This window comes from Pleurodeles waltl, chromosome 6 (assembly GCF_031143425.1).
Source record: "Pleurodeles waltl isolate 20211129_DDA chromosome 6, aPleWal1.hap1.20221129, whole genome shotgun sequence".
NCBI classification, from domain to species: Eukaryota; Metazoa; Chordata; class Amphibia; order Caudata; family Salamandridae; genus Pleurodeles; species Pleurodeles waltl.
The window spans coordinates 599,231,460-599,250,940 of NC_090445.1; positions in this window are offsets into that span (position 1 = coordinate 599,231,460).

Here is a 19,481-nt window from a genome sequence, read left to right on the forward strand (position 1 = left end):
ATCCAAAACAAAATAACTCACCAGAGAATACTCCGACAACATTTACAGCATAACTGCCTCACCTCGCACAAGTTTGTGTACTGGCGTTCCAAAGCAGCCCTATTTTAAAACAGTCTAGATAGTGAAAACAGAAACCAAAAATCCAAAGAGGACTAAGGCAAATCCCTCTTAAGTTCATACCAGATCGAGAAGTAGCCATCTTTGAATGCCAAAGCCCAAGATGTTAACCTGCAAGTCTCAATAAAAACAGTGTTGGATGTTTGTTTCAAATCATATAAAAGACAAAATCAATAGTAAAATACAATCCAGATTTTCCTAGTGTTACGAAGGAAAGTCTTAATTTTATTAAAGACATGGAGGCGAGTATTATGCCTTCTCAACTTGCTTAATTTGAAGTAGCAGCAGTCAAGAGGAAAAAAGAACTACAAGACCTAGTAGGCCAAAAGTCAATGGCCAATGGAAACAGAACAGTAGTTGAGCATAACCACAAATTAGGACACACGGTAACCTATAACACTTGTCCTGACTGCAAACAGTCATCTTATGCAAGAGGTCATGAAGAGAACTAAAATAGCGGTAAAATTAGAAAAATTAAAAAGACAGCGAACAACGGGGTAAACATCTCTTGGGTAACATCCAATAACTGGGGTCCAAAAGGTTTAACATAACCACAAATCAGAATACACAGTAACCTATAACGCTTACCTGACCGCTAACTGTCCTCTTATGCGAGAGGTCATGTAGAGGAATAAAATAACAGTAAAATTAGAAAAATTGATAAGACAGACAACAACGGGGAAAACATCTTTTGGGTAAGGTCCAATAACTGGGGTCCAGAAGGCAGAGTTTCTGAAGAGATAAAGTGGCGCCAGGAAAGTCATGGAGCGGAGGAGTCAACTGTAATCATTGAAACAGAAGATGTAGCAGGCAAATCATGTGACTGTAGATGTTGATGCACTGGTAAGTGTAGGGTGGGAAAAACATTATCAATAAAATCCTCTGTGTTTTTAATAAAATTAAGACTTTCCTTCATAACACTAGGAAAATCTAGATTTTATGGCAAGTCATGGAGACTCCTATTATGCTTGCTCAAAGCATATTTATTACCACCGAAGAAGCAGTATGTACAGGTTTGGAATAAAAGGTATGAAAAGTATAATCGTTCAACCAATCAACAGACCCTAAATGTCCTCCAGATGAGAACCCGCCCAAAACCTTTTAATGCCAGACAAGGACATGACCCATTTAACCCACATAGCCAGGGAAGGAAAAGAGAATGGTTAGTGTGGCTTTTTGAAGGAATTGAGGGTTGAGAATCAGAGGATGATCTGAGATTACTGGTTCATTGTTCATACACTTTCAAACAATTGTCTACCCATAATTGGGAATGATCAGGAAAAAAAACAAAAAAACACAGAAGTTAAACTGCTTTTCGTGCGTTTTCGTATATTGAACAGGACTCCCGTAGGAGTAAAGTGGCGAGAGGAAATACCTAGAGCCTTGACATCAGAAATACACTTAATGGAAATCAGACATAACAACATAGTTAATTTGGCAGACAGCATTTTTAGTGAAAGGGACAGATCATCTGGCCAACAGTTAGGTACGCATCCTGTAAATCTAGATGAACCATTCAATCGTTTTGTAACAAAGAATCCCTTAGATAGATGATGGTCTACATCTTGAAATAACGATAGACTACAAATTGATTGAACTGCTTGCAGTTGATGACTGGCCTCATCATTTTGTTCTTTTCCTGAACTAAAAAGAGAGAACTCAGAAATCCCTTTGGATGGAGGTAGGATTCCTGAATAGCCTTCTTCTGAGGGAGGGAAATTACTTCTTGAGTTACTGTGTTGAGAAAAATGCAGGGGTTCCAGGACTTAAGATTGTAAAGTCATGGAGAACCTTGAACTGAATCCAGCACCCTGGGATCTGCAGTGATGGATTGCCAACTGTGGAATTTTAGCCGACCCCAATTGAACGAGGCAATGAAGGAGGACTTACCTAAATGATTAGGTTAATGGATGCTCCTTTGGCCTCTGCTTCGGAGACCCCTACTCCTCTAGGGATAGAACTTGGGTCTGAAGTCTTTGACATAGTAGGTATAGAAGCCTCTGAAGTATTAACCTCTGGAGTCACAGCCAGCAAAGCGGTTCCTTCCTCTTCTGGCCCTGGCAAAAATCTGATAGGCAAAAACCTTTTTTTTAAAGATTGTTAGGCTTTATCACTGGTGGTTACATATATACTTAAGTCTTTTTTTAAAGAATCCCCAAACAAGAGACCATCAGCCTTGACTCCAGGATACAATGTAGCCAGGTTAGCAGACTTGGGGTCCAATTTTAGAAGGAAGGAGACCCCTCCTTCTGTCGTGTGTAATGAAGGAATTTGTGTTACTTAGAAACAGAACATTCTTTGGATCCACATGCACAGCTCTTTGGCATCGCTAGAGGAATTGTCCAACTGAGCTGATTCCGCTAAATCAAACATACGGGATAATGGATCTACCAAGCCATGTCAACCTTCGCCCTGGGGTTCTATCCAAATTTAGAAAATAATGTTAACATATTGCGATAGATGACTGGGGTAGCAGTAATGTTTAATGGTAAAAATGGTCTGGGGCATTCTGATTTAAGTTTTGCTCTGGTTTGATTAGGTGCAACCTGCTAGAAATCTATTCCCCACATGCTCTGCTGGGTACCACTTAGTGGAGTTTGGGTGAAGTATGAACTTGGGATCGAACATGGGATTTCCCAGAGAACCTAAGTTGGAGGTGGAAGCAAGAGGATCAGATTTTGAGGATGAAATCTTCTTTTTCTTAGATTTGGGCCAAGCCAAAACTCTGATTCATTATTGTCATTATCATTGTCTGTATTGAGATAATAGGAATCATCATTTCATTCTTGAATATTGGAAATTACTGTTTTTGTCGTGGTATTGACTAGGATTGAATCATGTATCCCCTCTGGAGACAGAGGCCTTGGAGGAACTTTGTCCTTGATCGTATGTAAGGAAGTCTCACCAACCATAGGTGCACTACAGAGTTTAATGGTGGACCTTGTTTTCCTTTTGGTAAGGGAATCTTTGGGCACAATAGACACTGATGTAATAAAAATTTTACATTTCCTGCTTTCCCCCGCAGAATGGGCCAAAACATTTTTTTACATTAAATTAATAACTGTGCTTCCAATATTTTTTGTTATTTTTGAAATTGAAGAATCCACTGCCTGCTGTACTGATGAATGAACAAAGTCATCCAAATTATTGAAAAAAAGCAATGCATTGCCCTCATCTTGATCAAAAAAACTGATTCCGCTTGCTCCATTTGTAAGGAAAAATGACAGTGAAGTATGAGGAAAAATAATTGGCAAGAAAAGGATTACATTTTCTTGAAAATGAAAGCAGAGTAAACACTTCCAACTGAGAAGGGGCTTAACTTGAGGAGAATTGAGGGAGGAGTGTCTGAGGGGATAGACCATACCTCATGGGTGGCACTCGAGAGAGCTGAGGAACGAGCAGAGAAAGCCTGACATGCTCTGAGATGAGTAGGCCTAAACTGAGAACCTCTGCGGGCACAAATCAGTGGAAAGATATTTAATTTCAGCACTAACTGTGAGGAAAGAGTGAGAAGGATGCGCTTCAAGGAATGCAACCATTGGACTACACCAACCTTGTGCATAGGTGAGTCCAACGTCACAAATATGCGACTCGCTACAACCAGTCAAAGGATATTAAACATGTGCTGCAGCAAAGCTCACTCTGAAAGGCAACAATACCATTACAATAGAAAGCACGCTATGAATTATATATAAATGACAATATATAGTTACTTACCTTGACTGCAAGCAGAAAGAAAATAGGGTTGTTCACAATCAGGATAAGTGTTTAGGTTATGGTATATCCTGATTGGTGGTTACGTCAAATTACTGTTCTATTCCCATTGGCGATTGTCTCTTGGCCTACTGGTACTTGTAGTTCTTTTTTCCTCTTGGCTGCTACTATTCAAAATAAAGCACGTTAAGAAGGCATAATAGGAGCCATAACATTGAAATTCAAAGAACACAAGTTCATGTCATCCAGATGGGCGGAATTTTGTAGTTAAGCCATGTTAGAGTAGTTACAATGTTTAATCAGAAATCAACAAAGGATCAAGACATATCTTGTCCATTCCAGGACAAACAGAGGGGCAGCCAAGTTTAAGTAAGTACTGAAGGCTCAAAGTATCCTCTCAGTGTAATCAGACTACGAGAGAGAAAGCAATGAGCTCAAAGTATACCAAAACATTATTGCATGAACAGAGGTTGTTAATCAAGTCAGTCATTCCATATGGCTGGTAATTAAAACAGGACATAATATTGGTGATCACTACTCAATCCATGTCTATGTTATATTTGAACCTTGTAACATAGTGACAGATAAGATTATATTAATGTTTCACATCACCATAAATCATTGCTATCAAATTAGGAACACAATTCAAAATAAGCAAATCCAAATCAAATTGTTTAACCACAATAAATTCATCATACCAAAGAGAAAAAATACAGGCCGAAATAAGTCTAAGTTAAGAGCCAAGCCAGTAAACTCCTGATTAGATTTCAATGAACATCAATTGAGCATAGAAAGTAAAAAATAAAAAAAAACTGAAGCACTTCAAAAAGGATATTGAAACTCTGCTGTAGCCCACTGTGCTAGTGACAAGTGTGTGGGTGGCTGTCTTCCTCAAGTCAGAGGGGATCCAATTGAAAATCTTTCAAAGGAGTCAGAGGGTGTGGAAGCATGCCGACGAGACGGCGTTGACTTGGTGGGTAATGAATAGTGAAGAGTCCCGCATGATGCCCAGATCGCATGCGTGGTCATTGGGAGTGGGGGCGTTTTCCAGTGCAGTGGCCACCAGGAGTCATTCCAAGCAGAAGGGGTGGAGCCGAATATGAAGATCTCTGTCTTGTCCAAGTTGGGTTTGAGGTAGTTGGCTTCCATCCAGACAGCGACTGATCTCATCCCTGTTGTTGAAGTTTCTCTTGGCCTTCACAGGATCATCAGACAGGGAGAGGATCAGTTGGGTATCGTCGGCGTAGGAGTCTATGTTTAGCCCATGTTGTTTGATGATCATGGCTAGTGGGGCCAAGTAGATGTTGAAAAGCGTGGGCTGAGTCATGATACTTGGGGCACACAAGCATGTGTCTGGGTTCTGATGTGAACGGCGGTAGTCTGATACTCTGTGTTTTTCCAGTGAGGAAGGACCTGACCCATTCCAGTGCTTTATCTCAGATGCCGGCATCGTGTAGTCTGGCGCAGAGGGTGGTGTGGGAGACAGTGACAAATGCAGCAGAGAGGTTGAGGAGGATGAGTGTGGACATGCCTCCGTGGTCTAGTATGGCGCGTATGTCATCGGTGGCTGCTAGAAGGGCTGTTTCAGTGCTGTGGTTGCTTCTGAATCTGGATTGGGGTGGGTCTAGGATTTGGTGTGTCTCAAGGAATTTGGTGAGTTACTGGTTGACTGCCTTTTCCGTTACTTTGGCTGGGAAAGAGAGAAGAGATATGGGTCTGTAGTTTTTCAGCTCGCTTGGGTTGGCGCTGGGTTTCTTAAGCAGCAGGTTGATCTCAGCATCTCGCCAAAATGGCGGCCCGCAGGTTGAAGAAGGCGGTCACGCCGAAACGCGTTCCTGCTTTGTTTAAATAAACCCCTGAAACCATTGTGGAGTGCTGGAGCCTTAATGATCTGTTAAGGATTCATGTTCTAAGTAAAGACGAGGTGGCGTGCGTCCCATTCCAGCACCATTGGCGATTAGGTGCAGAGAGAGAAACGCTGAACGAAGTGTTTATATATATATATATATATATATATATATATATACAAATTCGAAACAACTAATAAAACCATTAAAAAAAAGAAAAACTTACCTTAAAATTCGGCGTTCAGGCAATTGTTATTCAGGCAAAATCGTTGTTTAGACAGTAGTTGTTCAGTACTTCGTTGTAGAGACTTTTTAGTTGTTTAGCAGTAGTGGTTTAGACAAGTAGTTGTTTATGACCTAGTTGTTCAGGATGTTTCCCCATAAAAAATCCTCACTTGAAGCCTTCAACGGATTGAAGAAATACAAGAATCAGAACCAAACTGTAGAATTCTTCAGGAGCAAAGGGTCAGCATCTTCAAACAAATGGATTGAGAAAACAGCTGAAGCAATACAGCTTTATTGTGATGCAGTCTCTAACCAAACTGAAGCCTTTATATAACAAAAGATCTTGGAAATAAAATGAAATCAAACATCACATGAGAGGAACCATAATGTATTCGTAAAATCTGAAAAAAAACAAAGGAAAAGACAGTCACAAAAGAGAACGCAAATCTGAACTGGAGTAGATCCAGAGGAGCTTTAAAATGCAGCTGCAAACTCCATATATACACTCCAAGACATCATGTGGGTATTGCTGAACACGTGGTCATTGTTGGACCTGGAGGAGGAAACCTGCTGAATATTGATGTATATATGCACATAGGGTGGGAGAGGCCCACATATGGATGATACAAGAAGAGCAGGATACCCAAATCATGTGGGGTAGAATAGGACTGGCAATCTTTTTCACTCTCTACCCCTTCACCTATCTTCCACTTCCTTCTGAGCTAGGGACTAAATTTCACAGATCTGCCCTTATTTAAAGTAAGTTCCCATTGCTTACCTTCCGATCATCCAGTCCATCCTATGTCTTCCATTTGTCCAGCCCCATGATACGCTCCATTGATGCATTTCATAACTACAGGAGAATTAAATTCCAGTAATTGATCGATTTCTAATTTGTTTGTTACAACTATACATGCTGACGAGTGAATCGGTCGTTATCAACAAGACATATACTAGTACCAATAAAAAAGGGTCCTTTTTTCCTGAAGCCATGCGCTCCATTTCCTGGATTACCGTCCGCAATGAATACGAGTTCGGAGTAACCAATCGGTGTGGTGGCTAGTTTATTTAAGTAGTGCTCAGCGACGCAGAATTGGAGACGAAGACGCGTCAGACTCAAGCCATGCCCAGTTGTATCTCGCGGGCTTGACCTGAAAGTACCCGTTACCGTGACCCTGAATGACACCGGAGGGCATGGGCGTCCATGTGTTTTTGGGGGCGGGGACGGGGCGGTGGTGGGCGCTTGTCCTTTCCTGGATTTAGGTACAGCCTGGTGTGCAGGCTCACAGTGCAGACGCTGCCTGCACTAGTGCGGCCGCGGCCCCCGTTAAAATGATGCCTGCTGTGTGAATGAAGATTCTAACCCTTCTCTACTTTATGCACAACACCTAGACCAATCAGGATGTAATCCATCCCGCCAATTAAATATTTGTGATCTCTGAATTGCCCTCATTAGAAGCATCGAAAAGGAGACTGAGGGCTGAAAAATGGACATCTATTTCACAGCCACCTGAGGGTCGCTGAAGAGGCAGGGACCCCATCTGCTGCACTTAGCATGGGAAGGCGTTTTCAAGTTGGCACATTTAGCTATTAAAGCCTGCCCACCATATACCTACCAAACCATTGTGAATATATTAAATGCTGAAAGAACTGGCCAGTACGTGGATACTGGCTGACAACAGCAAAAATATTACAGCTGAGTTTATACAGGGCTGCACATCGGCGAAACTGCAAGTGCAAATCCTAAGGACAGTGTTTTTTATGTAAGAGTGTTCCCTCGAGCTTTCCAGAGCCAGGGTATCCCATAACGAAACTACTGTCTCCAAACCTATCAAATTAAAACCTGTCAAAATGGTCACCAAAAACAACCTCCTTGACCCAAACCGACATCCAAAATGATTCAGAGCCATCCTTACGGGCACTGCAAGGAAGCTCCCCCTTACCCACTTGACTGATCAGAACTGGGTAAGAAATGTGCAACCTGTGGGAAACTAACCCATTTTGCAAAGGTGTGTCCAGTGAAGCTGCCCAGAAAGATGAGTGTTAACGCAGTTATATTGGCACTATCAGACAATGACAATGTGGAGGAAGAAACAGCTCATATTGTATATTTAATAAACCAAAGACAACCCCTGAAGCGCAATCGACCAAGCTGCAAAGTGGTGGCGGGGGCTAGTCAGTGCAAGCTCTCTTCATATTGCTCGAGGCACTGTTGACACAGCAATGCATCAGTAAGTGTGAGCTCTAGTGTCTGAGGCGGTGAAGAGGTGATGTTGACAAAAGAGCACTACCGTTATGAAGTTTTGGACAAGCCCTTCTCTCCGCTGCAGTCTTGAGGGGGCTGTTTGTAGTGACTTTAGGGACGCAGCTTGCATGAGATCTCAAATCAGACAGCAGTCAGAAAATGGAGAGAACGTGGGCAGGAGGCAGGCCTGGGGAACTGAGTCTGCACTCACTAGATTACTGACAATGACAGTCCCCAGACGTGCACTTCTATAAAGTAAGTCTCTGGGCAGTTATATCCACATTTGAGGGAAGGGCAAGGATGGTGGAATTACAGTTTGTGGACTCGGTATTGACTTGATCGTTTACGATTAGCCTTTCATGATGGGCAGCCACACATACACTGTAAATTTCAAAAACATAATTCACATTCACATTTATTCATTATATATAATAATAACGATATATAATAATTAGTCCCATCGTAGTGCGCGCTCTTACACAGCTGGTGCCGGCGTCCGGGATGGACCAACCCCGAAAAATAATTCCCATCAAGATAGAATGCTGCACTCCAGGAGAGTGTCTTGCTATAATTCAATTTATCAAATAGAAAATACAAATGCTGCCGAATACAACCACCGACGCGTTTCAACAAACATGTCTTGCGCCTGGTTATGTGAGTCCATCATTTCTTTCAACTATACATAAATGATGAACACTTTGCCCATTATGAGGCATTGTGGGATCTGAAATTCAAACATATTACTAAAAACATTTCATTAAAAAACACTTAGGCGGTCATTACAACATTGGCGGTAAAAGCCGCTTACCGCTGTGCAGAAAACCACCCACACACCACCGCGGCCGCGGAAATACGCCACAGCCATTATGACCCACAACACGGAATCTGCCAATATTCAGACACCCACATAAGTCTGCAACACCAAACGTCAGTGATAAACTGGCGAAAACAAAACCTCCACCGTCACGCCAACAGAAATACGCCCACACCATCACGACCCACGAATCCTCGCGGCGGTCTTTCAACCGCAGTATTCCATTGGCGTTACACACCGCCGTGCTCAAAATACACACACATCTCTAAAACACAGCCACATTGGACAAATCGAAATACACACACCTGATACACATACACACACCACTCCCACACACCCAATACAATATAAAACACACACCCACATCACCCACAAACCCCTATGACCACAATTACTGAGAGAAGGCCAGAGAGAGAGACCACCATCAACAATACTAGCATCCACAGGCACACAACAACATCACCCACATAACTTCTACGCACCTCACACTACACACCACTACATATCAGCACACTTATCACCCCACACACCACCCCACACATCACCTACACCACCCCATGGCACGGCAAAGACACCCCAGGTTCTCGGAGGAGGAGCTCAGGGTCATGGTGGAGGAAATCGTCCGGGTAGAGCCACAGCTATTCGAAGCACAGGTGCAGCACACCTCCATTGCAAGGAAGATGGAGCTATGGCGAAGAATGGTGGACAGGGTCAACGCAGTGGGACAGCACCCAAGAAATCGGGAGGACATCAGGAAGAGGTGGAACGACCTACGGGGGAAGGTGTGTTCCGTGGTCTCAAGACACCACCTTGCGGTTCAGTGGACTGGCGGCGGACCCCCACCTCCTCCCCCACAACTAACAACATGGGAGGAGCAGGTCTTGGCGATTCTGCTTCCTGAGGGCCTCGCAGGAGTAGGTGGAGGAATGGACTCTGGTAAGTCAAATCTTAACTATTACATCCCCCACCCTACCTGCATGCCAGCACATACCCCCACCCTCACCCTCACCCCATCACTCTAACTCCTTACAAATGTCCCAACATTCACAAACCACACATCCTAACACTAAGCCCTGCATGCAACAACAAAGCATGGACACCCATCACTAAAGCATGGCCACTGCACATACCCATACACCCCCCTAAAGCATCATCACACAAGGTCCCACACAGGAATGCAAGCACTGGGGTACACGGTCACCCACCCATTGCACACCATGGCACACACAGATGTAAAAAACATCCTTTTATACCCCTGCAGGACCCCTACCCAACGTCACCGGACAGGAGGGTCCACACATGTCCACACCACCAACAGAAGAGGCCCCCAGTGATGACAGCACCTCTGTCCAACTGGATCTAGATGACCAGCCCGGCGCATCGGGGACCTCGGGACAGTCGGTTCCCCTCACACTGGCACAGGCCACCACAGAGCTTTCCCCCTCTGGAAATACCAGCACAGCACCCACCCAGTGGGCCCATACCCCCGTTCCAGGACACGTCAATCAGCAGTGTGTCCACCACTACAGGGAACACAGGCTAACCCACCACCCCAACAACAAAAGGGATCTGGGGGCAGTGGTAGTGGGCACACGGTCCAGGGGACGGAGGCCCAGGAACACAGGGGAACTGGGGGGGCTGCTTTGCGACAGGGGAAGGACAGGCCAAGGGAACCCACTTTCCACGAGGCCCTCTCCGACATCATGCAAGCCTACCACCACTCCCAGGAGACGATGGCAAAGGTACTGGCCAAGATTCAGGAGACCCAGCGTCTGCAGGAGGAACAGCATTTGGGGTTCAGGGAGGAACTCAGAGCCATCAATTCCACGCTGGGCACCATCGTAGGGGTGCTGAAGGAAGTACTCAACACCAGGAGGGACACTGTGGCACTACAAGGGGCCCCTGACACTAGCCTGGACGATGAACTGCCCACCACCTCCGCCGGCGCTAGTGGACAGAAGGCACCGCCACAGGACCACCACACCAGCACCCCACCCCCTGCAGAGGGAGAACCACCTCGCAAACGGTCCCTGAGATCCAGGACAAAGACGGAGAACGATGCCAAGACCCCCGCCAAGAAATGAGACCACCTGAATGTCATCCTTCTGTCCCACTTTGTCACCCTGTCCATCCTTAAACTGCCCCAGCTCCACTTCCTATGCCCATTTGGGCAATGCACCTGTGAGACTAATAGACTGGACTCTGCCACGGACATTCCTCCGCCATCCCCCCTCACCATTTTGCTACCCCCTCCAATATTGAGCACTAAAATAAACACCCTTAAAGCACAAAACAATCTGGAGTCAGTCTGTGATTTCGAAATAGTGTATTAGCAATTACTGTGGCAAAAAGCTCTTTCATTTGTAATGTCAACATAACTATGTCACACAGCTCTAGTCCATGAGGAATCAAAGCAGATGTCACACATTGGGACCCACTTCTGTGAAATCGTAAGGGAAAGTGAAAACTCAGTGACCATACACTGGGTGAAAACGACAGACAGCAGAGAGGTAGTAGTGTTTAAGTACATGTAGTAGGCAGGTTTGTATTCTTACCTCTGTCTCACTGGAAATATTGCGGGATCACTGAGTCCCTGTTGTCCATGTCTTCTTCTTCTGCTTCCTCGTCTTCACTGTCCACAGGCTCCACAGCTGCAACAACACCGCCATCTGGACCATCCTCCTGCAGAAAAGGCACCTGTCATCGCAAGCCAAGTTGTGAAGCATGCAGCAGGCCACGATGATCTGGCACACATTCTTTGGTGAGTAGAATAGGGATCCACCTGTCATATGGAGGCACCTGAATCTGGCTTTCAGGAGGCCGAAGGTCCGTTCGATCACCCTCCTAATTTGCCCATAGGCCTCATTGTAGTGTTCCTCTGCCCTTGTCCTGGGATTCCTCACTGGGGTCAGTAGCCATGACAGGTTGGGGTAACCAGAGTCACCTGCAAATGGCGAGGGACAACTGTTAGACACACACTAACCTGTAGGGATATCCCCAGACTAAGACAACCATTCCTACTGTCTTGCTTCCAGGTGCTCACCTAATAGCTGCACACAGTGCCTCTGGAGTTGACCCATCACATAAGGGATGCTGCTATTCCGCAGGATGTAGGCGTCATGCACTGAGCCAGGGAACTTGGCATTCACATGGGAGATGTACTGGTCTGCCAAATATACCATCTGTACATTCATCGAATGATAACTCTTCAAGTTTCTGTACACCTGTTCACTCCTGTGGGGGGGGGACCAAAGCCACATGGGTCCCATCAATGGCACCTATGATGTTGGGGATATGTCCCAGAGCATAGAAATCACCTTTCACTGTAGGCAAATCCTGAGGGAAAACGATGTAGCTCTGCATGTGTTTCAGCAGGGCAGACAACACTCTGGACAACATGTTGGAAAACATAGGCTGGGATATCCCTGATACAATGGCCACTGTTGTTTGAAATGACCCACTTGCAAGGAAATGGAGCACCGACAGCACCTGCACTTGAGGGGGGATTCCTGTGGGATGGCGGATAGCTGACATCAGGTCTGGCTCCAGCGGGGTACACAGTTCCTGGATTGTGGCACGGTCAAACCTGTAGATGATGATCACATGTCTTTCCTCCATTGTCAACAGGTCCACCAATGGTCGGTACACCGGAGGATGCCGCCATCTCTTCACATGTCCCAGCGGACGGTGCCTATGAAGGACAACAGCGAGCACAGAGTCAGACAACTCAGAGGTACGTACCCACAGCTTACACAGAACACGAATTATAATCCAAAAAGTGGCCTGTATGTGTGTTGAGTCTAGGCCTAGGTATGTGTGACGCAGTTAAAAATTAAGCCATGTGGGCCCCTGAAATGGCGGCTGCCTGACCTGTAAAGTGGGACAATAAGATGTGAGGTAACTGCACTGGCGTTGTACACTGTCGCGGTAGGCAGTCGAAGACCGCGGCGCAATGCTGCATTGGTTAACGTGGAACCCTATGGGTCCCAGGAGCCAATGACGATGTACGCCGGTGATGACGGTACGCACCGCCGCGTACGTCACCGCCATTTTCTATCTGTTCAATCACTCGATACCTGATCTTCGACATGTGAGGACCTACACTGCAAGAGCTGCTGTGACCTCGGTCTGGAAGAGACAATGGCTCGAGTGTCTGGGGAAAGGGCCCCTGCCTTCACATCGGAGGAGTTGGAGAAACTCGTGGAAGGGGTCCTCCCCCAGTACACGCTACTCTACGGTCCTCCAGACAAACAGGTAAGTACTCTGGGATCATGCTGTATGGGCTATGCCTGTGTAGAGAGGGGTGGATATAAGAAGGAAGGGGGTCGAGTGCGGCGTGCATTAAACGATGGTGAGTGCATGTGCCACATGCCAAGGGTAGGGATGGGGGCCAATAACTGTGACAGTGCAGTTGGTAATACGTTTCTCTTCCCCCTGTACAAATCATGTAGGTCAGCACCCACCAGAAAAAAGATATTTGGCGTGACCCTGAGGGTCTACCACAGATGGAGCACCCGCTGCCGGAAAAGATGGGAGGACATTCGCCGCTGGAGCAAGAAGACAGCGGAGGCTCAGCTGGGGATGGCCTCCCAACGTGGGAGGGGTGCCCATCGCACCATGAGCCCCCTGATGTTCAGGATCCTGGTGGTGGTGTACCCGGAGTTGGATGGGCGCTTGAGGGCATCACAGCAGCCACAAGGGGGTGAGTACACTCTCATCCTGCTGTTTTAGCACGCAGTGGAGGTGTCTGGGTGGGGGAGGTGGGCTGTGGGTTTCCCTAGGCCAGGGCGACTTTAGTAGGCAAGGTCCCTCCGTAAGGCAGGCCATGTGGAACCCCACCCCACCTCTGTAGAGTGCCAAGTACACCTAGTCATGCCCCTGTGTCATCCATGTGTGCAGATGTCATCCATAGCCTAGTAGGCCATTTACCTGAATTGAAAAGTGGAGCCCAAGAGCGCGGCGTAGTGCAGAGGGCTTCTGTGTCTGTCGTGTCCACCAACGGTAGCGGTAATGCATGCACTCAACATGTCTTTCTTCTGTTGTTCCCCCCCTTTTTGTGGTCTCCCTGTTCTTGTGTGCATTAGCATCATCAGGTGGAGGAGCAGTGGCAACAGAGCACGAGGGAGCTGCATCCCACAGGGCCCTGGAGGGCGAAACTACGGACTCGGAGTTCATCAGTGGGACGGAGGGCAAGGGGAGCTCCACGGCGGGGACAGCAGCTGACACCAGCGACACAGACTTGTCCTCTGATGGGAGCTCCTTTGTGGTGGTGGCAACATCTGTGCCCCCCGCATCTACAGGTACAGCCGCCACCCCCCTACCAGCACCGCCCTCCCAGCAGCCCCTCAGCCTTTGCCCTGTGCCCGCTCACCCAGGAGGGTGGGCATCACCTCGCCCCAGGCACCTCAGGCCCTGCCCCAGTCACCCCTGCTGCCCTCAGTGAGGAGGCCATTGACCTCCTCAGGTCCCTCACTGTTGGGCAGTCTGCCATTCTGAATGCCATCCAGGGTGTAGAAAGGCAGTTGCAACAAACAAATGCATTCGTGGAGGGCATTCATTCTGGTCAGGCGGCCCTTCAGTGAGCTTTTCAGACTCTGGTCTCAGCACTGATGGCAGCCATTGTCCCTGTCTCTAGCCTCTCCCCTCCAACTTCCTCCACCCAGACCCAATCCCCTGTACCCCAGCCTATCCCAAGCACACCTTCAGACCAGCATGCACACACGTCAACACACAAGGGAAGCTCAGGCAGACATAAGCACCACACATCCCACAGGCACTCACCAAGCATCACACACATGCAGACACACCAACATCCACTGCCTCCACTGTGTCCCCCTCCTCCTCGTCTCCCTCCTCCCTCCCAGTCTCGTCTCTACTCACACCTATATGCACTACATCAACAGCCACTACTGCCATCACCAGCACACACACCACCACACCCCGCTCACCTGCAGTCACCACTTCCACTACCATTCACACGTCCCCTGTGTCCTCTCCCAGTGCATCTGTGACGCTCCCTCCCAAGATACACAAACGCAGGCACACACCCACCCAACAGCCATCCACCTCACGACAGCCTACAGCGCATGCACCTTCACCCAAAGTCAGCAAACGAACACCTCCTACAACTACAACCTCTTCCTCCACTCCCAAACCCCCTCCAGCTACCCGTCCCAGTGTCTCCCAAAAACTTTTCCTGTCCAACCTTGACCTCTTTCCCACACCTCCCCCACCCCGTCTGTCTTCTAGGTCCCGAACTAGCACCTCAGCCACAACATCTCCGGGACCAGTGGTGCCTGTAGTCACCGGAATATGGAGTGCACCGGCCACCAGGGCAGCCAGTGTGGCTCGGAGCCACAGCACAGACAGTCCCCCACCTGTGAAGCATCAAAGGTTGGCCAGTGCCCAGCGGGAGAGGGGGAAGACTCCAGCCACCAAAGCTGCTCCCAGGGGTCCCGGTGGGAGTGTGGAGTCAGCTGCGACACCTTCCAAGGTGGGAAAGGGACACAAGAAACCAGGAAAGTCTGGGAAGAGCAGTACGGCGGAGGAGACCGCCATCATCCCCGCTGCCCAGGAGGCCACAGCTGTCATCCCCGCTGCCCAGGAGGCCACCGCCATCATCCCCGCTGGGCCAGAGAGGACCACCAGCACAAGCCCCGCTGGGGTAGAGAGGACCGCCAGCACAAGCCCCGCTGGGCTAGAGAGGACCACCAGCAGCTGAGTCACTGTAAAGGAGCCCACCGCTCCAAGCACCGCTGAACAGGGCACCGCCGCTCCAAGCACCACTGAACAGAACACCGCCGCCTCAAGCACCGCTGAACAGGGCACCGCCGCTCCAAGCACCGCTGAACAGGGCACCGCCGCCTCAAGCACCGCTTAACAGGGCACCGCTGCCTCAAGCACCGGTGAACAGGGCACTGCTGCCTCAAGCACCGCTGAACAGGGCACCGCCGCTCCAAGCACCGCTGAACAGGGCACCGCCGCCTCAAGCACCGCTGAACAAGGCACCGCCGCCTCAAGCACCGCTGGCCCGTAAGCGCCAAGGGCACTGACGCTACTGAGTCCGTCACGGGCAGGATGAAGCACTCTGGGCACAAAGCCCCCTCCAGAACCAGTGGAGACTGCTATCCACTTGAGAGACTGTGGCCTTGCACTCCCCAGGATGGAACAGTGGGCAACCCATCCACTGTAGAGACTTGAGAGACTGTGGCTTTGCACTCCCCAGGATGGAACAGTGGGCAACCCACCCACTGTCGAGACTTGAGAGACTGTGGCCTTGCACTCCCCAGGATTGAACAGTGGGCATGTGGCCCTCTCGTGGATTTGGCGTCGTGCACTCAACCGGCTGAGGTGCCCCCCCTTTCCCTCCCCCTGAGGTGCCTGTTTTCTTGCTCTCTGATGCCCCTGCAGTGTTCTCTCTGTCATGGTCGGGGATCTTGTGTGGGCCTCGCCCATACCGTGTGGGCCCAGTGTTCCACAGACTTAATTGGAGTACTACCTGGACTACTATGCTTGGTGTATATTTTGTTTATGGTGTATATATATTTTTTTTTTTGCCTACTTGATTTTAATATATTACAATGGTTCCACAAATTTCCTTTTGTCTTTGCATTCTTCTGGGGGGGTTGGAGGGTGACTATCATGTATTAATATGTATTAGTGTGTGTGCTGTAGTGGGTGAGGGTGGGGGTGTTGCGTGTGTGTGTCCCTGTTTTTTCCCTCCCCCTCCCCTGTGTCGTAGGTGCAGTACTCACCGTGGTCTTCGCCGCCGTCATTTGTGCTCCTGGTAGAGGAGCAGGAAGACTATCACAGGGAGAATTTGGAGTTCTGGCTCCATGGTGTCCTAGTTCCTCGTGGGGTGTGTAGAGGTGAGCGTTTTCCCTTCGGAATCCTGTTTCCGCCGTGTTTTTATCCGCGGTGAATCCACCCTGGAAAAGGTGGCGGATTGGCCTGTTGTGATACTGTGGGCGGTACTTTGTCTTCCGCCTCTCTGTTGGAGGTGACCGCCAAACTGTTTGTTTGTACCGCCGTGGCGGTCGGAGTGTTAAAGTGGCTGTCTTTGTTGTCGGTTTCCGCCACGGTCGTAATTGCAAATTTTTTACCGCTGGCCTGTTGGCGGTCTTACCGCCGCTTTAACACCGACCGCCAGGGTTGTAATGACCACCTTAATTCCGTGGCATTCAGGGCTCATTTCGGTTTTTATAACTACGGACATGCCGAATATCGACCCCTATCAATGTTGATTATTCTGATCCAGGGTCAAGTTTAAAACCTAGGTATGACTATTGTTTCTCACATTCGCTCAATAATGGGTATATGTATGTTTATGGTATCAATTAGACGTTAGGGGTCTCGTACTAGATTTAATTACTGAAGAGCAACGAGGTACACTAGTTGTACCTAGGGGACATAACAGACATCGACCCTTATCATTAATTATTCCCATCGAGGGGTGAATTTCAAACCTAGGTGCAACCATAATTTCTGACATTCATTCGCTAATTGATATGTATATTTCTATCATATCAATTATATATTTAGGGTTCAGTGTATGTATTGATATGTGTAAACGGTATGTATAGTTCTATCATATCAATTATACATTTAGGGTCCAGTGTCTAATGTAATTATCAAAGTGCCAAATAGCCTAATTGTAGGAAAATGGCCCACTGTTTGCAATAGGCCCCCTCTTTTTGCCTGACATCTGATGCTAACTTGACTGAGTGATTGCTAGAATCCGGCTAACCACACCCAAGCACCTGTGTTCTTTCCCAAAAACTGTACTATTGTTTCCACAACTGGCACATCCCTGGCACACAGATAAGTCCCTTGTAAAAAATGCCAGTGGTACCAAGGGCTCTGTGACCAGTGAGGTCCCTCAGGGCTGCAGCATGTATTGTGCCACCCTAAGGGACCCCTCACCAAATACATGCACCCTGGAACAGCAGCTTGTGTGTGCTGGTGGGGAGAAAAAGATAAAGTCGACATGGCATCCATCTCAGGGTGCCATGCCCATAACCCATTGCCTGTGGCAAAGGTAAGTCACTCCTCTAGCAGGCCTTACAGTCCTAAGGCAGGGTGCACTATACCACAGGTGAGGGCATAGCTGCTTCAGCAATATTACCCTACAGTGTGTAAGTCAATTCTTAGACATTGTAAGTGCAATGTGGCCATATTTAGTACACTGATGCCAGTGTTGGTTTTATTGTAAAATGCACACAGAGGGCATCTTAGAGACGTCCTGTCAACACCAGGGCAGTGCGCGCTCTATTGACGACTAGAATGCAAAAACCCAGCACTCTCAAAACAATGTAATTTATGCATTGTGCTGATATGTTGTTGTTTAACCTTTTGCATTGCGGAGTTCAATCCTGAAGACTTATTTTTAATGTGCTTACAAATGCTGCTCATTTGCAATGCATTGCTACAGGCTTTCAGAGTGTGTTAGGGTGTGGTCCCTTTCCAGGGCCTTCTAGAGACTTTCCCTGCAACATGCCTGGGTGTGGTTGTGGGCTGGGCCAAGACTCTATAAAAAGGAGCCAGCCCAGCTCCAAGGGCTCACTATTCAGAGGTCCCGGTGCAGAGCAGCAGCTATTTCCTGAGCTCCTGTCCTGGTGGCCTATTTGATCTTCCAGACATCTGACTTTCATTCTTCATTTGGAGATCCTTGTTCTGGGCGGTAAGACAGTGGTTGGGCTGTCCTTCCGACGCCGTTATCGAGAACTCTCATGTTCTTGAGCCTAATTCTTTTAGGATTTGACAGAGTACTTTGTGCGTGTGAAATATGCACTTGAGTGTTTGTGACATTTGCAGGGTGACTTGCGAATCGGCAAGACGCGCGATTCGTTTCATGATAATTTAATCTTGTTATTCATTGCATGCTACCATTTCTTGACATTTGCATGGAGGATTATGAATTGGCAAGACGAGCGATTCGTTTTATGGTGTTTTAACTTTGTTGTTCATTGCGCGTTACCATTTCTTGACATTTACATGGTGGCTTAAGAATCGGCAAAAGACGAGCAATTTGTTTCATTGTACTTTGATCTTGTTATTCATTGTGAGCTGTTATTTCTCGTCATTTACATTGTGGTTTACGCATCGGCAAGACGCGCGATTCGTTTAATGATGATTTGACTTTGGTATTCATTGCGTACTAACTTTTCTTGGTATTTTACATGGTGACACTCGAATCGGCAAGACGCACAATTCTCTTCTTGAGTTTAATTCATGTTGTTTATTGTATGCCACTATTCTAAGATATTTATCATGTAATATTCGAGTTGACAAGTTATGTGATTTGTTTTCCTGAATCCATATTGTGTTATTCATGGTGTACAATCCTTTTATGGTGTTTACTATGATAATATATAAATCTACAATATGTGCAATTTGTGTTGAAACCTTTTAAGAGTACACAGAAGATCAGAGTTTCTAGATGCAATATTGTATGGTCCTAGTATGCATTCTCAAAAAAGGATTTATATGACTGAATTAAAATTTAGTCAGAATGTTTTTT